Genomic DNA, 12,985 nt, shown 5'->3' with positions numbered 1-12,985 from the left:
AGTCTTGCAGAGCTGGAGCCAAAGCCAAGATGCTGCCCTTTGAAGATGGAGAAGAGCGCTGGCAGTGAAATAAAGCTTGTGGGTCAGCAGCTGAAAGGGCTGAAATCACTGGGCCTGGACTCATCATTGCTTGTCTGGGATCGGGGCTGAACACGGCACAGGAACCACAGGGCTGCCACAGGCACCGTAGTGTTTTTCCGCCAAAATCACTGTGGGGCCCGTGCTATGGTGAACGTAAAATAGGTTGTGTGGCGCACAAAAGGGGGCTGCAGCCTTGCGCTAGAAAGCCCTGCTGATGCTAGGAGATCACCTAGGTCTGTGATGGCATCTCTAAGGTTCGAGCGGAAATCTCTGTGGGGCTGGGGCTCTAACTGAAAACGTAAAAGATCTTATTATGCTCAGAATGGGACTCTTGGCCTTGAGGCGAAAAGAGGCACAGTCTGTCACAGTGTCACAAGATTGTTGGGCTGGAGGTAAAAGCATGGGTGGGCTGGCATATTGATGCTGGGCTGGGCTTACAGGCCCTTGGGCTGGAGCTCAAGTCTTGCAGAGCTGGAGCCACAGACAAGATGATGCCCTTTGAAGACGGAGAAGAGCGCTGGCAGTGAAATAAAGCTTGTGGGTCAGCAGCTGAAAGGGCTGAAATCACTGGGCCTGGACTCATCATTGCTTGTCTGCGATCGGGGCTGAACACGGCACAGGAGCCACAGGGCTGCCACAGGCACCGTAGTGTTTTTCCGCCAAAATCACTGTGGGGCCCGTGCTATGGTGAACGTAAAATAGGTTGTGTGGAGCGCAAAAGGGAGCTGCAGCCTTGCGCCAGAAAGCCCTGCTGATAGTAGGAGATCGCCTAGGTCTGTGATGGCATCTCTAAGGTTCGAGCGGAAATCACTGTGAGGCTGGGGCTCTATCTGAAAACGTAAAAGATCTTATTATGCTGAGAATGGGACTCTTGGCCTTGAGGCGAAAAGAGGCACAGTCTGTCACAGTGTCACAAGATTGTTGGGCTGGAGGTAAAAGCATGGGTGGCTGGCATATTGATGCTGTGGTGGGCTTAGAAACCCTCGGGTAGGAGCTCAAGTCTTGCAGAGCTGGAGCCAAAGCCAAGATGCTGCCCTTTGAAGATGGAGAAGAGCGCTGGCAGTGAAATAAAGCTTGTGGGTCAGCAGCTGAAAGGGCTGAAATCACTGAGCCTGGACTCATCATTGCTTGTCTGGGATCGGGGCTGAACACGGCACAGGAACCACAGGGCTGCCACAGGCACCGTAGTGTTTTTCCGCCAAAATCACTGTGGGGCCCGTGCTATGGTGAACGTAAAATAGGTTGTGTGGAGCGCAAAAGGGGGCTGCAGCCTTGCGCCAGAAAGCCCTGCTGATGCTAGGAGATCACCTAGGTCTGTGATGGCACCGCTAGGTATCCAGTGGAAATCACAGTGGGGCTGGAAATTGTACTGTGGGGCTGGGGCTCTAAATGGAAACGGAAAAGAACTTATAATGCTCAGAATGGGGCTCTTGGCCTTGAGGCAAAAAGAGGCACAGTCTATCACAGTGTCTGAGGATTGTTGGGCTGGAGGTAAAAGCATGGGTGGCTGGCATATTGATGCTGGTCTGGGCTTAGAAACCCTCGGGTAGGAGCTCAAGTCTTGCAGAGCTGGAGCCACAGACAGATGCTGCCCTTTGAAGATGGAGAAGAGCGCTGGCAGTGAAATAAAGCTTGTGGGTCAGCAGCTGAAAGGGCTGAAATCACTGGGCCTGGACTCATCATTGCTTGTCTGGGATCGGGGCTGAACACGGCACAGGAACCACAGGGCTGCCACAGGCACCGTAGTGTTTTTCTGCCTAAATCACTGTGGGGCCCGTGCTATGGTGAACGTAAAATAGGTTGTGTGGCGCACAAAAGGGGGCTGCAGCCTTGCGCTAGAAAGCCCTGCTGATGCTAGGAGATCACCTAGGTCTGTGATGGCATCTCTAAGGTTCGAGCGGAAATCACTGTGGGGCTGGGGCTCTAACTGAAAACGTAAAAGATCTTATTATGCTCAGAATGGGACTCTTGGCCTTGAGGCGAAAAGAGGCACAGTCTGTCACAGTGTCACAAGATTGTTGGGCTGGAGGTAAAAGCATGGTGGGGCTGGCATATTGATGCTGGGCTGGGCTTACAGGCCCTTGGGCTGGAGCTCAAGTCTTGCAGAGCTGGAGCCACAGACAAGATGATGCCCTTTGAAGATGGAGAAGAGCGCTGGCAGTGAAATAAAGCTTGTGGGTCAGCAGCTGAAAGGGCTGAAATCACTGGGCCTGGACTCATCATTGCTTGTCTGCGATCGGGGCTGAACACGGCACAGGAGCCACAGGGCTGCCACAGGCACCGTAGTGTTTTTCCGCCAAAATCACTGTGGGGCCCGTGCTATGGTGAACGTAAAATAGGTTGTGTGGAGCGCAAAAGGGAGCTGCAGCCTTGCGCCAGAAAGCCCTGCTGATAGTAGGAGATCGCCTAGGTCTGTGATGGCATCTCTAAGGTTCGAGCGGAAATCACTGTGAGGCTGGGGCTCTAACTGAAAACGTAAAAGATCTTACTATGCTGAGAATGGGGCTCTTGGCCTTGAGGCGAAAAGAGGCACAGTCTGTCACAGTGTCACAAGATTGTTGGGCTGGAGGTAAAAGCATGGGTGGCTGGCATATTGATGCTGTGGTGGGCTTAGAAACCCTCGGGTAGGAGCTCAAGTCTTGCAGAGCTGGAGCCAAAGCCAAGATGCTGCCCTTTGAAGATGGAGAAGAGCGCTGGCAGTGAAATAAAGCTTGTGGGTCAGCAGCTGAAAGGGCTGAAATCACTGGGCCTGGACTCATCATTGCTTGTCTGGGATCGGGGCTGAACACGGCACAGGAACCACAGGGCTGCCACAGGCACCGTAGTGTTTTTCCGCCAAAATCACTGTGGGGCCCGTGCTATGGTGAACGTAAAATAGGTTGTGTGGCGCACAAAAGGGGGCTGCAGCCTTGCGCTAGAAAGCCCCGCTGATGCTAGGAGATCACCTAGGTCTGTGATGGCACCTCTAGGGATCCAGTGGAAATCGCTGTGGGGCTGGCATATTGATGCTGGGCTGGGCTTAGAAACCCTCGGGTAGGAGCTCAAGTCTTGCAGAGCTGGAGCCAAAGCCAATGTGCTGCCCTTTGAAGATGGAGAAGAGCGCTGGCAGTGAAATAAAGCTTGTGGGTCAACAGCTGAAAGGGCTGAAATCACTGGGCCTGGACTCATCATTGCTTGTCTGCGATCGGGGATGAACACGGCACAGGAACCATATGGCTGCCACAGGCACCGTAGTGTTTTTCTGCCAAAAATCACTGTGGGGCCCGTGCTATGGTGAACGTAAAATAGGTTGTGTGGAGCGCAAAAGGGGGCTGCAGGCTTGCGCCAGAAAGCCCCGCTGATGGTAGGAGATCACCTAGGTCTGTGATGGCACCTCTAGGGATCCAGTGGAAATCGCTGTGGGGCTGGCATATTGATGCTGGGCTGGGCTTAGAAACCCTCGGGTAGGAGCTCAAGTCTTGCAGAGCTGGAGCCACAGACAAGATGCTGCCCTTTGAAGATGGAGAAGAGCGCTGGCAGTGAAATAAAGCTTGTGGGTCAGCAGCTGAAAGGGCTGAAATCACTGGGCCTGGACTCATCATTGCTTGTCTGCGATCGGGGCTGAACACGGCACAGGAACCACAGGGCTGCCACAGGCACCGTAGTGTTTTTCCGCCAAAATCACTGTGGGGCCCGTGCTATGGTGAAGGTAAAATAGGTTGTGTGGCGCGCAAAAGGGAGCTGCAGCCTTGCGCCAGAAAGCCCTGCTGATGCTAGGAGATCACCTAGGTCTGTGATGGCATCTCTAAGGTTCGAGCGGAAATCACTGTGGGGCTGGGGCTCTATCTGAAAACGTAAAAGATCTTATTATGCTGAGAATGGGGCTCTTAGCCTTGAGGCGAAAAGAGGCACAGTCTGTCACAGTTTCACAAGATTGTTGGGCTGGAGGTAAAAGCATGGGGGGGCTGGCATATTGATGCTGGGCTGGGCTTACAGGCCCTTGGGCTGGAGCGCAAGTCTTGCAGAGCTGGAGCCAAAGCCAAGATGCTGCCCTTTGAAGATGGAGAAGAGCGCTGGCAGTGAAATAAAGCTTGTGGGTCAGCAGCTGAAAGGGCTGAAATCACTGAGCCTGGACTCATCATTGCTTGTCTGGGATCGGGGCTGAACACGGCACAGGAACCACAGGGCTGCCACAGGCACCGTAGTGTTTTTCCGCCAAAATCACTGTGGGGCCCGTGCTATGGTGAACGTAAAATAGGTTGTGTGGAGCGCAAAAGGGGGCTGCAGCCTTGCGCCAGAAAGCCCTGCTGATGCTAGGAGATCACCTAGGTCTGTGATGGCACCGCTAGGTATCCAGTGGAAATCACAGTGGGGCTGGAAATTGTACTGTGGGGCTGGGGCTCTAAATGGAAACGGAAAAGAACTTATAATGCTCAGAATGGGACTCTTGGCCTTGAGGCGAAAAGAGGCACAGTCTGTCACAGTGTCACAAGATTGTTGGGCTGGAGGTAAAAGCATGGGGGGGGTGGCATATTGATGCTGGGCTGGGCTTAGAAACCCTCGGGTAGGAGCTCAAGTCTTGCAGAGCTGGAGCCACAGACAGATGCTGCCCTTTGAAGATGGAGAAGAGCGCTGGCAGTGAAATAAAGCTTGTGGGTCAGCAGCTGAAAGGGCTGAAATCACTGGGCCTGGACTCATCATTGCTTGTCTGGGATCGGGGCTGAACACGGCACAGGAACCACAGGGCTGCCACAGGCACCGTAGTGTTTTTCCGCCAAAATCACTGTGGGGCCCGTGCTATGGTGAACGTAAAATAGGTTGTGTGGAGCGCAAAAGGGAGCTGCAGCCTTGCGCCAGAAAGCCCTGCTGATAGTAGGAGATCGCCTAGGTCTGTGATGGCATCTCTAAGGTTCGAGCGGAAATCACTGTGGGGCTGGGGCTCTAACTGAAAACGTAAAAGATCTTATTATGCTGAGAATGGGGCTCTTGGCCTTGAGGCGAAAAGAGGCACAGTCTGTCACAGTGTCACAAGATTGTTGGGCTGGAGGTAAAAGCATGGGGGGGCTGGCATATTGATGCTGGGCTGGGCTTACAGGCCCTTGGGCTGGAGCTCAAGTCTTGCAGAGCTGGAGCCACAGACAGATGCTGCCCTTTGAAGATGGAGAAGAGCGCTGGCAGTGAAATAAAGCTTGTGGGTCAGCAGCTGAAAGGGCTGAAATCACTGGGCCTGGACTCATCATTGCTTGTCTGGGATCGGGGCTGAACACGGCACAGGAACCACAGGGCTGCCACAGGCACCGTAGTGTTTTTCCGCCAAAATCACTGTGGGGCCCGTGCTATGGTGAACGTAAAATAGGTTGTGTGGAGCGCAAAAGGGAGCTGCAGCCTTGCGCCAGAAAGCCCTGCTGATAGTAGGAGATCGCCTAGGTCTGTGATGGCATCTCTAAGGTTCGAGCGGAAATCACTGTGAGGCTGGGGCTCTAACTGAAAACGTAAAAGATCTTATTATGCTGAGAATGGGACTCTTGGCCTTGAGGCGAAAAGAGGCACAGTCTGTCACAGTGTCACAAGATTGTTGGGCTGGAGGTAAAAGCATGGGTGGCTGGCATATTGATGCTGGGCTGGGCTTACAGGCCCTTGGGCTGGAGCGCAAGTCTTGCAGAGCTGGAGCCAAAGCCAAGATGCTGCCCTTTGAAGATGGAGAAGAGCGCTGGCAGTGAAATAAAGCTTGTGGGTCAGCAGCTGAAAGGGCTGAAATCACTGGGCCTGGACTCATCATTGCTTGTCTGGGATCGGGGCTGAACACGGCACAGGAACCACAGGGCTGCCACAGGCACTGTAGTGTTTTTCCGCCAAAATCACTGTGGGGCCCGTGCTATGGTGAACGTAAAATAGGTTGTGTGGAGCACAAAAGGGGGCTGAAGCCTTGCGCCAGAAAGCCCTGCTGATGGTAGGAGATCACCTAGGTCTGTGATGGCACCTCTAAGGTTCGAGTTGAAATCGCTGTGCGGCTGGAAATTGGATTGTGGGGCTGGGGCTCTAAATGGAAACGGAAAAGAACTTATAATGCTCAGAATGGGGCTCTTGGCCTTGAGGCAAAAAGAGGCACAGTCTATCACAGTGTCTGAGGATTGTTGGGCTGGAGGTAAAAGCATGGGTGGCTGGCATATTGATGCTGTGGTGGGCTTAGAAACCCTCGGGTAGGAGCTCAAGTCTTGCAGAGCTGGAGCCAAAGCCAAGATGCTGCCCTTTGAAGATGGAGAAGAGCGCTGGCAGTGAAATAAAGCTTGTGGGTCAACAGCTGAAAGGGCTGAAATCACTGGGCCTGGACTCATCATTGCTTGTCTGGGATCGGGGCTGAACACGGCACAGGAGCCACAGGGCTGCCACAGGCACCGTAGTGTTTTTCTGCCGAAATCACTGTGGGGCCCGTGCTATGGTGAACGTAAAATAGGTTGTGTGGAGCGCAAAAGGGGGCTGCAGCCTTGCGCCAGAAGGCCCCGCTGATGCTAGGAGATCGCCTAGGTCTGTGATGGCACCTCTAGGGATCGAGCGGAAATCACTGTGGGGCTGGGGCTCTAACTGAAAACGTAAAAGATCTTATTATGCTGAGAATGGGGCTCTTGGCCTTGAGGCGAAAAGAGGCACAGTCTGTCACAGTGTCACAAGATTGTTGGGCTGGAGGTAAAAGCATGGGGGGGCTGGCATATTGATGCTGGGCTGGGCTTACAGGCCCTTGGGCTGGAGCTCAAGTCTTGCAGAGCTGGAGCCACAGACAAGATGATGCCCTTTGAAGATGGAGAAGAGCGCTGGCAGTGAAATAAAGCTTGTGGGTCAGCAGCTGAAAGGGCTGAAATCACTGGGCCTGGTCTCATTGCTTGTCTGGCATCGGGGCTGAACATGGCACAGCAGCCGTAGAGCTGGCACAGAAACCATAGTCTTCTTGCCTCGAAACACCTTTAAGCGCGTTTCACGGATGAAGGGGCTTCGTATTGTGACTCAAATTAGAATAGGTGCTGTGGAGAGGAAAAGGGGGCTTACACTTTGCGCCTGAAAGCCCCGTCGATGCCAGGATATTGCCTGGGCCAGGGATGGCACCTCCTGGGATGGAGCAGAAAACACTGAGAGCCTGGGATTTGGAATGAAAATGGAAAAGATACTAGACCTGTAGATGGGGCTGTGGCCATCGAGGTGGACTTATGCAGGGGCTGGCACCGTGGTTGGGGATTGATGATCTGGAGCTGAAATCATGGGGGGCTGGCATATTGATTCTGGGGTGGGCTTTGAGACCCTTGGCCGGGGGCTGAAGCCTTTCAGAGCTGGAGCCAAGGCCAAGATGCTGCCCTTTGAAGCTGGAGAATCGTGCAGCTGCAGCTGGAAGAAGAGCACTTCCAGTGAAATAACGCTTGTGGGTTAACAGCTGAAAGGGCTGAAATCACTGGGCCTGAACACTCATCATTGCCTGTCTGGGATCGGGGCTGAACACGACATAGGAACCATAGGGCTGGCACAGACACTGTCGTGTTCTTGCGCCGAAACACCTTTAGGCCCGTGGTTGAAGGGGCTGTGTATTGTGACTGAAAGTAGAATAGGTTGCATCGAGAGGAAAAGTGGCCTGCAAATAAATATAAATATATACAATGTGTATAAATGTATACATTTCTATACGATGTATGTAAATATAAATAAACAAAAAATTAGGAATTGATACAAATTTTACTGTATATATCATTTAATATGTAATATATATTACATAGCTAAATATAGCACATATATTAGAACACTGAATATATTATAATCTAATATAGTAAAAAAAAAAGGTGACTATATTATTATATAGTATAAAACCACTTAAGAAATTAAATATCAAAAATATAAATCTAAAAAAATATTAAAATATTGTTTAAAATGAAGGTATTTTTTGTTTTTATATGGTAACCGGCAGAGCTTTTATTATAAAAGTATAAATATAAATAAAGGTAGATATCTAAGCATGAAATATATCATAACTACACAAATATATATATAAAACTGTAATTTTAAAATAATGTAAGTATTAGCGGTACATATGATATAAATATAAATATAAATTATATTATTACGTTCTGATGTGCATTATATAAGTTAATAGCTGTAATAAACCGATATAAACTATAAAAGAAAATGTGCATATAATAATGAAAAATAGAAGCATGAAAATATTTCAATATGGTTTAAAGAAAGAGCCCTTTTTGGTTTTTATTTGGTTAGATGCAAGGGTTTTATTTAAAAAATATGAATATATATGTTATTTTTTATCGTTATAAATATATAAATATAAAATCAATATATAAAACCACAAAATATGAATAAATATAATTAATAGGAAGAGATGTAATATAGAATAAAAATTACACTATACATCACTATACATTTAGGATGTGAATATAAATATGAGAAATATAAATTTTAAAAATTAAATACTTTTTAAAAGAAAGGGGTTCTTTTTAGCTTTTATTTGGGTGGACGAGGGGTTTTATTTTAAATAATATAAGCATTATAGAAATATAAATCTAAATACAGAAATATATAACCGATATATAAAGATATGTATAAAAATAGAAATATCAATATCAAAATAGGACTAGATCTAATATAGATTAAAAATCAAATTATACATCAATATACATTATAAATCTAAAAATAAATATAAATTTGAAAAATAAAAATATAAAATGTATTTAAATATTTTTTAGAAGAAAGGCGTCTTTATTTTGGTTCTTTAGGTGTTAGAGACGGGGGTTTTTGGTTTTTTTTCCCGGCTTATTTTTTGGCATTTCTTTCAGAGGAGTTTTCGGCGGGGGCCGCCCCTGTTCTCTCTCGCCGCCTTCCCTGCCCGCAGCCCCAAGGCGCGCGGCTGCCCCCGGCTGGGGCGCGCGGCGGTGCTGCCGCCTTGTGGGCAGAGCGCGGTACTGCAGCCCGGCACGGGCAGGCGTCCCCGCTGCCGCCATGTTGGGAGTGGCGTGCGGCGGGTGTCGCGGAGCCGCTTGACCTTCTCAAGGTGGCGGCCCAAAGGGCGGGAAAGTTGAAAAGACCCGCGGTCTGTCTATTGGAACTGCCTGCATAGCACCCCGACGCCAGGGCGGCCCCGGCAGGATTTTCTGTGGCGTTTCATGTGTCCCGGACGCGGGCTGTCGGCTCAGCGGCGCGGTGGGCGGGCGCTTTTCGGCGTGTTTCTGACAGGCATCTGCGTAAACGCCTCTCTCTGCTGCTGGGGCTTCTTGCGGCCGCCATGTTGGGAGTGGCGTGTCGCGAATGTCGCGGACTTTCTCTGACCTTCTCAAAATGGCGGTGCAAAAGGGCGGGAAAATTGAAGGCCCCGCGGTCCGTCTAACCGGACTGCCTGCACAGCACCCTGACGCCTGCGCGGCCACGGCGGGATTTTTTGTGGCGTATCAAGTGCCTCGGACGCGGGCTGTGAGCTCAGTTGAGTCGCGGACGGTTGTAATTTGGCGTGTTTCTTACAGGCATCTGCGTAAACGCCTCACGGTGGGGGGGGGGTCCTCGTTTGGCCGCCATGTTGGGAGTGGAGTGTCGCGGATGTCGCGGACTCGCTTGACCTTCTCAAGGTGGCGGCATAAAGGGCGGGAAAATCGAAGAGCGCCCCTCCCGGTAAGTCTGCCGCCTTGTGGACAGAGAGCGGTACTGCAGCCCCCCCGAGCCAGCGCCCTGCCCATCCCCAGGCGTTGGAAGCGACCGCAAAAAGGGCGGTAGAGGGATAGAGATCTGTACAAAGAGATAGAAATAGGGATCGTAAACAGAAAAATATTTGAATGTCGTTTAAAATAAATTGGGGCTTTTTTGGTTTTTATTAGGTTATAGGCTGGAGTTTTTGAAAAATAATATAAATATCAATAATATAAAAATATAAATCCGACTATACAAATATATACTATATATACCGATACCTGTAAATATCTAATATAAATAAATTAAACTTATAGAAATACCTATTATAAAAATAATATATCTGATAGATCAAAAGGTTTTCTCTAGACTATATATCACATCTATAAATATAACGAATAAAAATTATAAATGTACATATAAATATAATTATGCATAACAAAATTCTTTTTAAATCTTTAAATACGTTGTAAATAAAGGGGTGTTTCTGGTTTTCATTTGGTTACAGGCAAGGGTTTTATTTTAAATAATGTAAATATTTTAGAAATATTTTCTATATCTAAATATAGAAAGACAAAATAAATGTATCAAGATATACACCTGTAACTAAACTATAAATTTAAATTTAAATATGAATATATGTAAGTAAGTTGAAGAGGTGTAATTTAGAATATAAATAATATTAGGCGGCATAATAATTATTTAGTATAAATGTGTATATAAATATGAAAAATGTAAATATAAAGATATGTAAATATAGGTTAAAAGAAAGGGTTCTTTTCGTTTTTATTTGGTTAGAGGCAGGGCTTTTATTTTAAATAATATGAATATAGATATTATTGGTTTATATTTCTAAATATAGAACTATATAATCAGGATATAAATGTAGATATAAAGTATAAATCAATAGAAATAATAGGAAGAGATGTAATAGAGAGCACAAATAATTAATATATACATTATTATACATTTGAAATGTAAATGTGAGTCTAAATATAAAAACCATAAGTAAAACAAAAATTAAATGCAGTTAAAAAAAAAGTGGTTCTTCTCGGCTTTTATTTGGTTCGAGGCAGGTTTATTTTTTTAAATAATAGAAGTGTTACAGAAGTAAAAAACTTAACCAGACATATATGATCAATATAAAAACATATATAAAAATATATAAATAAATATAAACAATAGGAATGTATGTAATATAGAATATAAATTTATATACAGATAGAAAACGATAAACATAAATGTACAAATAAACGTTATACATCAATATACATTTTAAATAGAAATGAATATAAATCTAAAAAAAAAAAATTTAAATATTTTTTACAACAAAGGGCTGGTGGGTTTTTGGTTTTTTTTCGTTTTTATTGGGTTAGAGGCAGGGGTTTTGTTTTAAATAATATGAATATAGATATTATTTTTGTCTATTTCTAAATATAGAAATATATAATCAGGATATAAATATATAGATAGAGAAATATAAAATAGAAATAAATATAATAGGAAGAGATGTAATATAGAACACAAATGACACTATACATGAATATACATTTAAACTGTAAATGGGAGTATAAATATGAAAAATGTCATTTAAAAAAAATTAAATAAAGTTCAAAAGAAAGGGGTTCTTTTTGGCTTTAATTTGGGTAGAGGCAGGGGTTTTATTTGAAATCATATGATTGTTACAGAATTATAAAATCTTAACCAGAAATATATAATCAATATGTAAAATATATTAATAAATCTAAGTAATAGGAATCGATTAAATGTAGAGTATAAATTTATATATCAATAGAAAATTATAAATATAGAAATCAACATTATGCATCAATATACATTATAAATCGAAATTTGGGTATAAACATGAAAAACTTGAAAATAAAATATATTTAAATATTGTTTAAAAGAAAGGCTTGGGTTGTTCTTTGTTGACTTTTTTTTTCTTTTTTGCCGCCTGGTGGGCAGAGCGCGGTACTGCAGCCCCCCGAGGTTAGCCGACGATAGCCGAAGTTAGCCGAAGAACCGAAAATATCTGAGTGTGGACGAAAATAGCCGAGCGGAGCCGAAGAACCGAAAATAGCTGAGTGTAGACGGAAATAGCCGAGTGTAGCCGAAGAACCGAATAGGACCGAGTTTAGACGAACCGCGCCGCGTTCAGCACAAGAACTTTTCCCCTCCTTTTTCGAGGTGCATTGGGTGTCCCAAGGAGGGCTGGGTTCCTCAGCAGGGGTCTTAGGAGTTGGCGCTGATTCTGCTTTTTCTGAAGGTGTATCAAAGTGTGCTACCTGAATGACAGTTCTCTCCCCTGGAAAGCTTTCTCTCAATGCCATCAGCGCACGAACGCGTTTTAGTTGTGGAACCAGAGGGACTGAGAAAAGCCAACACCCGTAGCAGATTTCTGTTTGCTCTGGGTCTGTGAGAAGCGGGCTCTGCGCTGGTCACCGAGAGGCGCTGTTGGAGAGTGGCACCAGCGCCAGGTGTGAGTGTGGCGATGATGAGGGCTCGGAGCAGCCCCAGGTGTGAGTGTGAGGATGAGGAGGGGCCGGCTCCTGCCGGGGTCTGTTTTAGGGGGAGGGTTTGCCTCAGCTCCCTTTTGCATGGTGCTGCTGCTGAGTAGCGGGGTTCATGGGGGGTTCCCGGGGCTGTCTCATGGAAGGACGGTGAGAGCTTCTCCCGGGGTCTGGGGGAACACCAGGATGCGCGCTTGGATACGTGGAGCGTTGCTTAAAGGAGGTGCCGAGAGACAGAGCTTTGTGCCGGGAAGCGGCAGCCGAACAGGTGAGCCCGTGTGGACTCGGAGCGGGGACTTTTGTCCTTTCCATTCTCAATTTCATCTTGCCAGTCCCTCCCCGGTTCCCCAGGAACAAAAAAAAAAAAAAAAAATGGAGCTTATGAGGACAAAAGAAATTAAGGAGAGGGAAGCAGCTACTTTTCTTTCATTGTCCATGTTTGAACCGGGGGGGGATCTGCCTTCACTTGTGGATTTAAGGGTGTTGATTGAAGGAAAACCTGCCTTTTCCCGGCTGTTAGGGGTATCACAGGGGCGACAGGGAATCCCTGCGTTCTGTTTTAAGGGGAATTGGAAAAATATCGTGGTCGTATTGTGAGTTTGATTTGAAGGTAGCCACCCCATTTTCATCATCCTAAGGTTTAAATTGAGGGGGCAGCCCTGTTGTCCTTCCTTCTCAAGGGTTCGAATTGAGAAGGAGGGACAACCATCTTTGCCATCAGTTGAAGGCTTTCATTTGAGGAGAACCCC

Source organism: Haemorhous mexicanus, chromosome 9 (assembly GCF_027477595.1).
Source record: "Haemorhous mexicanus isolate bHaeMex1 chromosome 9, bHaeMex1.pri, whole genome shotgun sequence".
Classification (NCBI taxonomy): Eukaryota; Metazoa; Chordata; class Aves; order Passeriformes; family Fringillidae; genus Haemorhous; species Haemorhous mexicanus.
This window is presented reverse-complemented; position numbering follows the sequence as displayed.